General features: G+C 35.8%; 1 protein-coding gene across 1 annotated transcript in view; it reads right to left on the bottom strand.

Annotated features, from left to right (window-relative positions):
* The window catches only part of LOC136774330 (diacylglycerol kinase theta), a 2104019-nt gene that overhangs the window by 739432 nt on the left and 1350470 nt on the right, over positions 1-14117 (bottom strand). The window lies entirely within an intron of this gene.

Raw genomic sequence — 14117 nt, 5'->3', positions numbered from 1 at the left:
AGATAGACTTTAATATCACGAACAAAACTATCATCGAAGTCAAGCACCTTCATATGCTGCGTATTCTTCTTATTTGTTCTAAATGCTAGAATAACGTATCGAGGCTTCTCCAATTGTGTTGCAGCTTTTACAGCCCACGTATGCCTCTGTGTTTCTGGTAGAAGCGGGTATTCGTAGAGTTCCCAGGATCGAAAAGCCATGGTGAGGCTTTTGTTTTGGTCGATAATACGTAGAAATTGAAGTTTTGTGTATTCATTCAATGATATATGAGGAATTCTCCATTGCACTTTTTGAACATCAATTTTGGAGTCGGTGATTTTCGTTGAAGAATATATCGAATTCGTATCATTACGTGCTCGAATGAGAACGAGCTCATGACGTGCATTTATTATGACTCTTCTATAGTCTTCACAAAAACCCAACAGCATTTTCAGTGGTACGCAAAAATTAAAATATTTCGTAGGCTTATAATCTGATAGAAACCATCCTGAATGGTGTAGACTCGTACTCTCCTCCCCAGTCAGAGAAATGAGATTCTTCATGGAACTAGTAATACCCACATTCTTACTGCGGTCAATCTCAATACCATTCAATTCATAGCGAATTTCATCGAACAAGAATGCCATGGAATTGCAGTCAAGTCCCACTGTATCTTGAACTGTTGCACCCTGAGCACGAGTGCCCTCGATTAATTTTCCCTCTATGTATAGGTAACTCTCACATGGTAGAAGAATTAAATCTTGCTGTTGTATTGGAATTCGAATTTCGTCACTATTTCCCAATGATGCATTTGCATACGGATTGTAAGCATGTATTTCCATTTTAGTAATGCGATTGTCGTACACAGGTTGTGCGGTTACGTCCAACAGGTCCATTTTTATTTCTGACCTTGAAACCCAGTGATTGAAGAAAGGTTATATTTTTTCTTGTTAGCGGTCTTCTAACGTAATCCCCACCCAATGTATCTGCTCCTGCAGCAACTGTTGGACTGATGATAGGCTCATCTGGTATCGGTGATTTATAAGTATTCTTGTAAATTAGCATTTTCTAATGTGTAATCGAATTGTAATTTCTTCCCCACCGAAATTTACTAGACGGTTTTCCTGATCGAGAATGCGCAAAGTAAGACGGTCAATTACTTTCACAATGACTGGCAAGTAAATGACGTTTTTCGGTGTTTCCGAGATTTTATAGCCTGGTGGCACGCTTGGAAAAAATTCATGTATAACATGTTGAGGTTTGCCGTTTGTATATGCACCAGCAGTAATATTACATTCAATTCGTAAAATATTCACCCTTATAATGTTTACGGGCTGGTCTGATTCGGCTAGAGTGTTCGGCTGAATAATTCGATCTGACGAAAAACCCAATAAAGAGCCTATATTATTAGGTTTTGTAAAATCGATCAGATATTTACACTTTATTTCACTTTTCAACGTATTATTATTAGCACGTAGAATAATGACATCTTCATTATCCGCCTCATGCATCAATGTACGCAAAAGATCATTTATAGCACTCAATTCATAACAACCTGTAGGTATAGTCAGATCTTCAGTATCGTAGTAAAACTTATTGTTCGACTCATCAACATTAGCGATTGAATTGAAGCTCTGAAAGTCTACGAGACCAAGTTCATATTGCTCCTCCCGAAGATTGATCGGTGGGAAAAAATCTGCCTCTAATATGGACTCGCGGTCAGACAGCGTAACCGTTAAAGACATTGTTCACGTAGAAACTTGACACACAACTGACCGCATATGCTTGTATCATACGATTGATATTGATCGTGGTTGTAGTAGATTATAGCAGAAGGACCAAAATAATCTAAAAGTTCAATTGGAGGTTTCAAATTTCCAAAGGAGTCGAAATACTTTACGTAATTATTACGTTTAACGTAGGCAACCCAATGTGTACCAGAACCTTTATCTTCATCAAGATTCACGATTGCACACTCATTGCATAGTACGGTTTGCGGTAGAGATGTGCGCATAAAAACTCCTCGAAAATGTGGTATATCCTGACATGCATGTAATAATTGAATATTACTAGTAGCTCCAGATTTCGGGAGGTTGCTTATTTTTTTTTTTTTGCGAGGTTTTTTTCCTCCTTTTCAAACCCTCTCCCCTTCGTCCGTAAGGGGTTAGGTATAAACCATGTCCACGCCTGCCTTCTATTACACGATTGTGACGCTGTATCTCTTCCAATTGTCTCTTGGATGCTTTCGCATCGTTTACAGCTTTTGTTATACCTGCTGCGCCCCCAGCTAATGCGCCCACTGCACTCAACAGTGGGAGCAGAGGTAATAAACCCCCCCGTTTTTTTTTTGAGTAAATTGCTTTTTCCTCAATAAACCTCCTCGTTTCTTCGGTACACGAATTTTTCTTTTCTTCATGCTTCTTCCATGCACTTGTAGGCCTAAGCCAAGTTTTCGTTTTACATTCATGGATGCCCAGACTGCTGCTGCAGCTGCTCGTTCACGTAAAGATGAGTCACTAGCAGTGATACGTTTTCGTGCACGCTGTGCAAGAACTTTATCAGCCTGGTGACGTGGTGGCAGATCCTTATATATTGAATATGCGATATCGTGTTCACGACAGGCTTCGTCTAGAGGATTTATACCAGGATCACCACGTGCTAACCGTTCTCGAAGTCGAGTACCTGGTCCGCAATAATTGTAGCCAGGTATGTGTACTTCGAACGGTAATTTATTCAGTATTTTATTGAAAAAAGTTCCACAACCGTAGCTTACCATGTGGAACTTTCTTTCTGTTTCTCACACAGAGTTTGCTGACAAGCCCAGCAATCTTTTATTGAAGGGAGCGGTCCATCAATGTGATCTGTATTAGGTAGATTATGATGTTTAAAACACCAGCGATATTGTTGTACTTCAGGATCTGCACGAATATGTTCAGGCAATTTATTCCAAACCTCTTGAATACTACGCGGAAAGTACTTTAAAAGTAAAATTTTCGGTATGTATTCAAACTGCTCAGCGGTTAATACCTCCAAACTTGACACATCTAACACTAATAACGGCATGATGAGAACTGATCAAACAATTCATTTCATTCCTATAAATAGGTTGTATGACCACAGAGTTTTCAGTCATGGACTTCGTAAAGCAGCCGCTCGGTATTCGTGTTTCTAATATAGATTACCGAACAACCGATAAATGCATGAGACGTCACGGACCTCTACTCCCATCAACCATACGCTGTATAGTTTGTGGCCCTTCAAATTGTGGAAAAACAAATGTATTGCTGAGCCTTATAGAAAGCCCTCAGGGTGTGAGATTTGAAAACCTATACGTTTATTCAAAATCGTTGCAGCAACCAAAATATCGATACTTGGAGCGACTATTATCGGACAATGAAGAAATTAGTTATTTCCAATTTTCTAATAATAGTGAGGTTATAAAAGTAGCTGAAGCACTACCAAATTCAATTTTCATATTTGATGATGTTGCAACCGATAAGCAAGACAATATAAGAGACTACTTCTCCATGGGTAGACATTCTAAGATTGATTGCTTTTATCTTTGTCAGACTTATGCAAGGATACCAAAACATCTAATACGTGATAATGCAAATTTTTTAATTATTTTTAAACAAGATGGAACTAACCTAAAACATATATATAACGAACATGTAAATACAGATATGGCGTTTGAAAAATTTTATGAATTGTGTTCAAATTGTTGGAAGCGTGATTATGGATTTTTAGTAATTGATAAAGACAGTGCAATGCAAAATGGACGATATCGAAAGGGTTTCAATAAATATGCTGTGATTAAAGAGTGATGTTAATGGTCAAAAATGTTAGTTTAACCTTGAACGTTGAACAAGTCTATATATTGAATAGAGAATAGCTTTACAAAATGAAGGAGAAAAAGCTTCTAAAGAAGATTGCTGAGGCAAGTGAAGTAATTCGTCAAAAATATCGCGCACTCAAATCAGACAGAGTAATGATGGAAGACAGTTTAAATGAAACTTTTAAACCAATAGTTGAACCATTAAAGAAGCTCACCGAAAATAATCAAGCAATTTTCGTTGCACCGAAACATGAGATGAAAATGGAACCTATAAAGAGATCTCTCTCACACGAGGAATCTTTCACAATTCCGATGAAACGTAGAAAGTCTTATCTCACATCGACTCCACAGCGGAAAGATTTCATACGCAGCTCCAGAATTAACGTTCAAGGTCATTCATCGGATGATGAGCAGGAATATCCACAGTCGCACGAAACACAGTACCTTTCTCTGGAAGATGATGAAGAGGAGGAGGAGGAGGAGGGGGAGGGGGAGGAGGAGGAGGAGGGGGAGGGGGAGGAGGAGGAGGAGAAGGTGAAGAAGAATAATGAATATGGCACGCAAGATTTAGCGAGACAAATAGAATTACCTGTGCATACATCCATCGAGGATGTAAAAGATGCTAATCGAAGTACGATAAAGTCTGGTTCAATTGCATCCAAATATATAGAATTGTTGACGAATAATGCTAAGGATAAAATTGACAGTAATTTTGGAGTTAAGTTAGATAAAGTGACGAATAAAATGTGGCTTGCGAAATGTGCTTTTAATGTTGATGATTACAGTAATTTTATTATTATCGATAAGGAGTATTATCCTGGCACGAAAGGTCTATTTGAATTGATCTTCATGAAAGAACCTGAAGATTATACTAAAGATGATTTAGACACATATAAAAGTATTCTTTCTCAAACTAATGTGCACAGAGCAGATAACATTAGTACAGGAAAGCTTCGTGGGAATAAGGGACATAAATGGAAGAAAATAATTAGTGAATTATTTCCACCGAAGACAAAACTTGTACAAGGCAAGGGATATATGCGTGTTAATAATAATCCCGTGAGCTATGTACATTGGAACGATCCAAACGAACTGGTCGAGCGATTAAAACTATTAATTGCATCATCTGCTGCTGGTCATACGAATCACCATAATGAGATACAGTCAATAATTGAGGAGCTCCATGAAGAAGGTATCATCTTATAAAAGAGATTGCAGTTTCAAGATTTTCTCAGTTCAACGTACTACTTCACTATGACGATAAATAAATTTGGAGCTGGTTTCAATACTGGTAAAGTGAGAAATTATTTTCACAAAATTGATGATGATACGTTAAAGTTTGATAAATATAAGAATGCATTTAATGCCAAGAAGAAAATAATTTCAAACTTGGGATCTGATGTTACTGATGAGACAAGTGCGGTGAATATCAGTGTTCTGATGAGTAATTTGACACCACTGCGTGATAGCTTTACAAAAGAAATGAATGAATATAGTGTGAAGCTGAATGAATATGCATTAAAATGTGAAATTCTTGAGGAAAAAATGACAAATCTGTTGAAAAAACGTATCGACGAAATTGATGAAAGAATCGAAAAATTGAATGATAAAATCGATCATAATAGTTACAAATTGGCAGGATCTAAATAAGAGAAGAAAGCGTTATTCTATATAAAAGAGATTGCAGTTTCAAGATTTTCTCAGTTCCACGTACTACTTCACTATGACAATAAATAAATTTGGAGCTGGTTTCAATACCGGTAAAGTGAGAAATTATTTCCACAAAATTGATAATGATACGTTAAAGTTTGATAAACAAAAGAATGCATTTAATGCCAAGAAGAAAATAATTTCAAACTTAGAATGTGATGTTACGGATGAGACAAGTGCGGTGAATATGGCTGCTCTGTTACGTAATTCGATGACTGTACGTGATAGCTTAATGAGAGAATTGTTTGAATACAGTGAGAAGCTAACTCACTATTACCTAAAATGTAACATTCTTGAGGAAAAATTTACAACTCTAATGAAAAAAATCGATGAAATTGATGAAATTGGTATAAGAATCGATAAATTGGTTGATAAAGTCGATCATAATGATTATAAATTGGATCGAAAAGACAAGGAATTACGAAATGATATGATTGTTGGATTGAAAATTGTTGTAGAATATTTCTCTAATCAGCTGGCAAAAAAAGATTTTGCAAATGAGAAGAATAGAGAAGACGATATAAATTATGCCTTGAAGAAACTTATACTACCGCCAGTGCTCGATGACCTGCTGTAAACATAACACGTAGTGGAATAATTATGAGTAGTGAGGAGAAGAAGCAATTGGTAGAAGAGTTGCATGTGCCTGCCAGACGGAACTTTTTACGTAGACGGGTAATAATACGAGGCTTCGATGACCTCTGGCAAGCAGACCTGGTAGACATGAGAAACTATGCAGACGCAGGCTACCACTACATTCTCACAGTTATTGATGCATTGTCGAAATATGGCTGGGCAATAGCCCTGAAAACCAAGTCAGGCAAGGAAGTGACAGCTGCATTGCTGAAAATCCTGAAGAGTGGGAGATGTCCGAAAAATCTACAGACCGACGATGGCAAGGAATTTTATAATAGTGATTTCCAATCGCTTATGAAAAAGCATGGAATAAATCATTACTCAACATACAGTGTATTGAAAGCAACCATAGTCGAGCGTTGGAATCGAACGTTGAAGACAGAAATGTGGAAAGGATTTACGTTGAATGGAAATTACAAGTGGAGAGCTATGCTACAACAACTGGTTGACAAATACAATTCAAGAAAACATCGTACTATAGGAATGCGTCCAGCCGATGTGAAACCTGAACATGCTAATAAGCTCTTAGCAACAGTATTCAGTAATATAAAGATCGTTGGTCGTGCCAAGTTCAAAGTCGGTGATTTTGTACGAATCAGTAAATATAAGAATGTATTTGCAAAAGGCTACACACCAAATTGGACAACTGAAATATTTGAAATTATAAAAGTGCAGAAAACAAATCCTGTTACATATTTACTAAGGGATTCTAGTGGTACAGATATATATGGTGGATTCTACGAACATGAACTTTTAAAAACTGCTAATCCTAATGTATATCTAGTTGAGAAGGTATTACGTAAGAAGGGGGACAAAGTCTTTGTAAAGTGGTTAGGATTCAATAATACACATAATTCATGGATAAATAAAAACAATATTTTGTAACATACAATTTATTAATAAAGAAGCAATTATTTAATCTTCATTTAAATCTACTTCACTTAATTCTATTTCATTTATCCTATAATGACCCCATGGTAGAGTTGATACAGTACCTTGTACAATATAGCGCTTATTATCATGTGGACTGAGAGAAATTTTTTGCTGTACAATTGAATAAACATTATGCAATTTTGAACGAATTAAATTTTGATTATGGATATGAACAGTAAAATTTTGTAAGCAGTCTCTATAATCTTCAAACGTTATTTTTCTAGCGATAACGCAACTCTTAACGCCCTTAGCTTTTTTAAAAATTTTATCTTGTATTTTAAATGTATACATTTTCGATCTCAGTCCAATAAACTCAGTCATAATTCTCCCGTTATTCTCATCTTTCATCAAACCAGGCACTTTTTTATTTACTAGAGGTAAATTATACTGGTTATTAGGCGAATAATCACTAGTATCGAATCTTGAAAGATTTTCTCTCATGATCGTGTAAATGTCATCGCATTCGATACTGTATATCAAACTATCTGTATCGGTATACAATGCTCTACATTTACTACCAAACGTTGGAAGCATATATTCATAATGGAATTCGTATAAACATGTTTTTGAAATATCTAGAATACTCATACCTACATATATAGGTTTATCAAATTTCGCCGTTAATTTTTTTAATTCTACCGCAACCAAATTTTCGTTGAATATGGCGCTACTGTGAAAATTTGGTTGGGATATCAATGCTTCTGCTCCATATCTTCCTTCCCACTTACTAACTAGCCTCACATCAACTCTATTTCTTACATTTTCCATCGTCTTACCGAACACTGCATTGTTCATTAGTTTGAAAAGATTTTTCTCAAACTCATTTTTAGATGCAGCTCGCAAACGTGTGTTTAAGTCTATATATTTGTTTAGCCAGGCAGATTGCTGGAATCTTAATCCGCGATGGATACGTTTCAGTACCATTCCATGACGAATACATTGTTGTAAAGCCCGATAATGTATAACATAACGCTCCTTATTTTCGACAGTTGCAAGTAGCTTCTTCTGTCGTGCTCCGGGCGGAGCCTCACGTACCGGACAAAATGGCAAGTCAGAGTGATTATCATGAAGTACGCTTGGATACTCCAAGTCTACCTCTAAAATAAAACCCTCAGATGAATCTATAGGTATGCTAGAGATATCAAAGTTGTTAGTATCTTCAATCCAGCGAAATCCATGAGTAGGTAGAGCTTGACACATTGCCCATCCGTATAGATTATTTACATCATAGTACATTAAATATTTGCTTGGTTTTGTTGAGTCATAATCATTCATATACCGATTGTTTGCTTTTTCATAGCGGTGAGAGCACTGACTCAAACCACCACGTATTCCGCGTTCTACGAAAAGCAACATTTCAACATCAGTGAAAAGTTCCAATTTTATTCTAGTATATTTAAGCATTGCATCCCAAGTGAAGCCTGGGAGTGTAAAATAATGTGCAGGATCCAAATTATAATTTTCCATGCAGCTATCGCGAAAATTTTCAAAAACGTCTGTCAGTAATAATACGTCAGTTTTTAAATAGAGATCGCTGTACTCCCCAAGTGTTTGTATTTGAAAATTGATCCATACCTCCTTAGCATGATTATATGCCTCTTCACTAATATCACTGTCAGTTAATTTGTTATAGAATAACTTGCGAGGCGGTAAAGCATTTTCTTCCAGACGATTCAGATTATCTACGTAATCATAAGGAAAAATACCTTTTCTTGTTAGTAGATTAAATTGTTCCGTATTTAAATTCGAAAATTCTGACTCTAAGTTTTGCAATTGAGATCTCTCCAAGTATGAGCTCAATTTGTCTAAACTTGATGCAAGAAATTTAAATGAATCAATAAATCTGAGCTGAATATTATATTTCCGTATGTATTTTGTAAATGAAATATACTTTTCCTTATGTACAGGTAGCAGGTATACTGAACCCTCATACATGTTTGCGATCGCATTGAAGATGAAATGTGCATCGTAATTAGATAAATTATGAAAAATTACTGGAATAACGTGCGAATCTTTATAGTTTAAATTACAATTGTTGTGAGAGGGTCCTCTATATTTACCTGTTAAATGATCATGATCGCGAACACGTATTTGATTTGGAAGAAATGGCTTTTTACATATATGACAGTCAGGATCATTGTTATGACGAAAATTTTCGCTAATACTTAGCGTTCTCATAGGCACTACAGTCTTTAGTTTTTCGCTCGCTATGCTAGCAATTTTATCGAGTTCTCGCACAAACCATTCTATACACTCGAGTCCACGATATGATTTATAGGTTGAGAGCGATGAATCACGAACGCTTTTAAAATAATATCCTACACTAAAGGGTAAATGTTTTTGATAAATACTACTATTACCGCTCGTTTCATTCACTTTCTCTAATAAACATTCAATGTCTGCATATACGACGAATGGGGTCCTCTCATTGTTCTTGTCATTTTTAAAGGACACCCAACGGTCCTCTTCAGGTAGCAGTATACGGACGTTTATATTGAGCTGACTGCAATCACGTTTATGAGATTGAAGTTTATCCTCATTGAAGAAATAGTGTAAACATCTAAGAGAAAAATCATATTAGTATATAAACATTAAATAAAATTATATTAAAATATAAACAGTATAACATACCGATTACAAATAAGATGAGATTGTTTTTTTCGAGTCAGTTGTTTCTTTAGCAAGCGAGAAAGATTCGTGATACATAAAAAATGTGCTGCACCTTGATGTTCGAGAAGAAGAAGATTCGCATGTCTCGATTTCTCACATTTTGTGAGTTGAAGAGGTGCAATAATTTTATTCTCCTGCCCTTCTTGCTCATCCACCATGGTGAAAACATTAATCGACACATCATTATCTTCTTCAAATTTAGGTATCTGCCTTAATGTGGTTGGAAATGTTATACTTCTGACGTTGAAAACAGATTTAAAATGGGGGTATGAAGATTGTCGTTGTGGGTTTTTAGTTGAAATAGTCGGATAGAGTGCAGCCGTTACAGCCCATGCAAAACATGTATTATCATCACTCTGTATGTTTATCACTGCATGTTTGTTCTTAATATATTTTGGAAGGTCGATTCCACAGCCTGCATGTAGTGGATTATAGTGATTAATATTCACAATTAAATTTAATATTTTTTCCAAAGCCCACCCACTATCACGCTCTTGAAATTCACCTAATTTTGTTAAAATTTTATCTATGACGTTTGTTTTATACCAATCACTAAAAGTATCAGTCTTGAATAAAATCACATTTTTTGTGGAAATATGTTTGATATCACTAATTTCCTTGCAAATAAATTGTCCGTTGAATACCATATTTATCTTAACAGCGCTTACTTTACTGAATACTTTGTTCATGTAGGATTGCAGCATTTCTGATGCTGCCAATAGAAATTCATGTGGTTCGATATAATTAGTGTTTACTATCATACCACTACACATTCGACTTTTAAATGATGAATCAAGATCTTTCCAAATAAGCTTTTCCGCATTAATGCCCGCTCCAATTGAATTTTTATTTTTCGCCGCATGGAGAAGTAACTTTCGAATACATTTTATTTCTGCAAGATTTTTCTGTATAGCATCTGGAGTTGCATTCCGGTTGGATTCTCTCAAATCTCGAATATAATCACGACACTTGCAAACCCACTCGCGATAATCATGCTGAGTTCTTAAATCGGGATTCTTAAGAGCGTGATTTGAAGAATAACTTTTTTCTCTTGCTGCTCTGATTAATCGACACTGTATCTGAGCAATTTCCGTAAATATTTTCTGCCTTGCTCCTATACGTGCATTGCGGCTAGCAACTCTCAATTTTTTAATGTAATCGCGACAATCACGTACCCACTCACGATATTCATCCTGGCTACTTAAAACTCTATTTAGAAGCGACATCGTACTTCTTTCCGTTTAAATGATCAGCGTGAAACTAATGAAAAATCTTAGATGGAGAACCCTTCAAATAATCAGTCTCCGAGACACTTCAGTAACATAAATACTTTACGGATCAGGTTTCGCGTTGAAGTAAAAAGAATGCATTCAAGTTTAAAATATACATATATTCTAGATTTTTGATTCATACATATATTTCATATAATATACATTTCTCAGTGCGCATATACCTTCATGATTCATGCAAATAGGAAGTTGTGAATTATATAAACCATCTTCTAAATTATAATTTCCCCACACATATTCATCTACATTACTAATTTCTAAATCACAAATACTCTTTAACCAATTTAACTTTTCCACCCCTTTTACAAAAACCGTATCCTCATATACATATTTTTTTATAATATCTTTATATTTATAATATGGTGAAAAACCATCCATCCAATTTAAGCCATGATGATTGAAAAAGATTGAACTGAAAAAGAAATTCCTTATTCATTGAAAATAATAATTCGTTGTTTTTTATAAAATATACTTACTCTGTTTTCTTTCTCTCCTCTTCACTTAACCAAGTATGTGGAAAGGGGGGTGAAAATAAAATATGATGCACTTTTAGTTCTTGTAAAACTGCAAATTCTTTAACTATAAATGTCTTATCCATTAAATGGAATCCTTGAAAATCGACGAACGTTGGGATCATCATGTTAGCGTTTTTAATACTAAATTTATTACACTTTGCCGTTATTTTAAATATATTCTTTTTTTGTTTCTCTAAAGTTTTCCCCTTCTCGTCAAACCAAGTATTTCAATTCTCCCACTATCCTTAACTATTCACTCTTTGGACCAATGGTGTATCTAAGAGTGTCTGGTTAGTCACCTCCCACCACAGATCAAATTTTTCACATCCCTTACAGCATTTAAAAAATCTTGAGAAGCGTGTAGGGTAGTCTTCAGTTCAGTTTAAGCCACAGAATCTTCAGCTCAGTTTTAGTCACAGAATCTTCAGGTACTCTGACATTATGCATCATTTAAGAGATATCACGCACATAATAGATGTGGATGGATTTATCGTTAATAAGAAGATAGTGTACAAAGAAGTGGCTATTAAAAATATATACTCTAACTTAACACATTATGGTGCGTTTAAAGTTTGTGGATCAATGAACACTTTAAGTATTGCTGACCGGAAAACTGCATCTTTTGTGTTTAATAATGTGCACGGAATTGCATATGGAAATACGGGAAATGAAAGATATTCACAAAATGAAATATATGATTTTCTAAAAATCATTGAATGTGACAGTGTGCAACCAGTGGTTGCATATAAAGGTGGACACTTCGAACGTGACTTATTAAATATAATGAATATTAATAATGTCAATTTAGAAAATTTTAATTGTCCAAAATTCGATTGCTTAATTGAATATATAAAAACAGACATTATTCCTTGTGAGCTGCATAAAATTAAAATTACGCGAAAAACACAAAAGCCTATCCACTGTGTGAAACAGGAGGTAGATGTTTTCGCAAAGTGGGTGCGGAAACAAATAAAAGGTAAATATTAAAAATTAAGTTCGCAATTTACTTGATATTAATAAATTTTTTTATGTTTCAGAAGCTGTTATTAGCTGAATGGGCTAAATATTATTGTATATTCGTTTTTATATAAGTTTCAATTGTATTAGTTTTTTATATAAGTTTCATGTTCGTTTTTAATTATATGATAAATGTTATTTAATAGTCTCTTTCTTTTCCCCTACTCCTATTTCCCTTAATTTAATCCGTAAAAGAAAAAAGAAAAAAGAAAAAAATGAAAAAAGCACTTTATAATTGTTACTAACTCATAAAAGAAAAAAATCTACCTAGTGCTCATTGTTTAAGGAAAAATGTGAAATCAAGTTAAATGGCGGGTCTATAGTAGGAAAATAGTGGGAGGGTCTAAGATAAGTATGTGGGGGGAGAAAAGAGCCTCCGAGGGCAGGTCTAAGAAAAAAAATGGCAGTCCGTAAGATGCTGAGGACCCCCCTAGCGGTGTAGCTGTTCCCCGTAATTTTCGTGATCGCCACCTAGTGGAGAAAATTGGAACTTTTTCCTCCACTAACTAAAATACAAAAAAAAGTTATCTGGGTAACTGTCAGGATAACTAACCATCCGGGCCCTAGGGTGATGGGAGAGGGGTAACCCTTAGGGAACTAGTGGACCCGTAGGATAACTAACCATCCGGACCCTAGTGACATGGGAGAGGGGGTAAGCCTTAGAGAACTAGTGGACCCGTAGGATAATTAACCATCCGGGCCCTAGGCTGATGGGAGAGGGGTGAGAGACTCTAAGAGAGAAAGAGAGGGTGAGAGGGATCTCTCTCTCTCTCTCACTCCCCATAGCCAAAGCATTTCCTCCGCACACCCGCACCCTCCTCATCACCCAATAAACCCTAGCTCTTAAGAAGACACTTCCCCCCGCACACCCGCACTCCCCTCACCACCGTGTCACAGGAACCCAAGACACTTCCCCCGCACACCCGCACTCCCCTCACCACCGTGTCACAGGAAAACCCAAGACACTTCCCCCCGCACACCCGCACTCCCCTCACCACCGTGTCACAGGAACCCCCTAGCTACCACTACTAATGATAGAGTTAAAATTAAAAACGAAATATGTAAGAAGGCAGAGAGAGGAACATTTGCTGTTAAAAATGACAAAAATAGTCAAATAAATTACATCACTGTAATGGATTCAAAGCCGGTGTCCATAGCATCTACGGCGGCAGGTGTAAATCCAACTCTTCCAATAAAGCGTTATAGTTCTAAAGAACATGAAAAGAAAGAAATCCAATTTCCACACGCTTTTCATATTTATAACAAATATATGGGAGGAGTTGATACTCATGATGCTCACTGTAACAATTTATTGCCCAGCATCAGAAATAAAAAATGGACATGGGTAGTTTTTACACGTTTGATTCAGGCATCTATTACGAACTCGGTTGTTATATATAATACTGCTAGTACCGGGAATAAAAAGTCTACAAAAGAGTTTGCGTTAGATATTGCTAAGCATTATTTAGCAAATCGAGAAAAAGAAATTACACAAACTCATGTATCCAAACGTGTAGAAAAGCAGAGCAAATG

This window comes from Prorops nasuta, unplaced genomic scaffold (genome assembly GCF_024137725.1).
Source record: "Prorops nasuta isolate Cenicafe-Biocafe unplaced genomic scaffold, Cenicafe_Pnas_1.2 PNAS00001, whole genome shotgun sequence".
Classification (NCBI taxonomy): Eukaryota; Metazoa; Arthropoda; class Insecta; order Hymenoptera; family Bethylidae; genus Prorops; species Prorops nasuta.
This window is presented reverse-complemented; position numbering and strand designations above follow the sequence as displayed.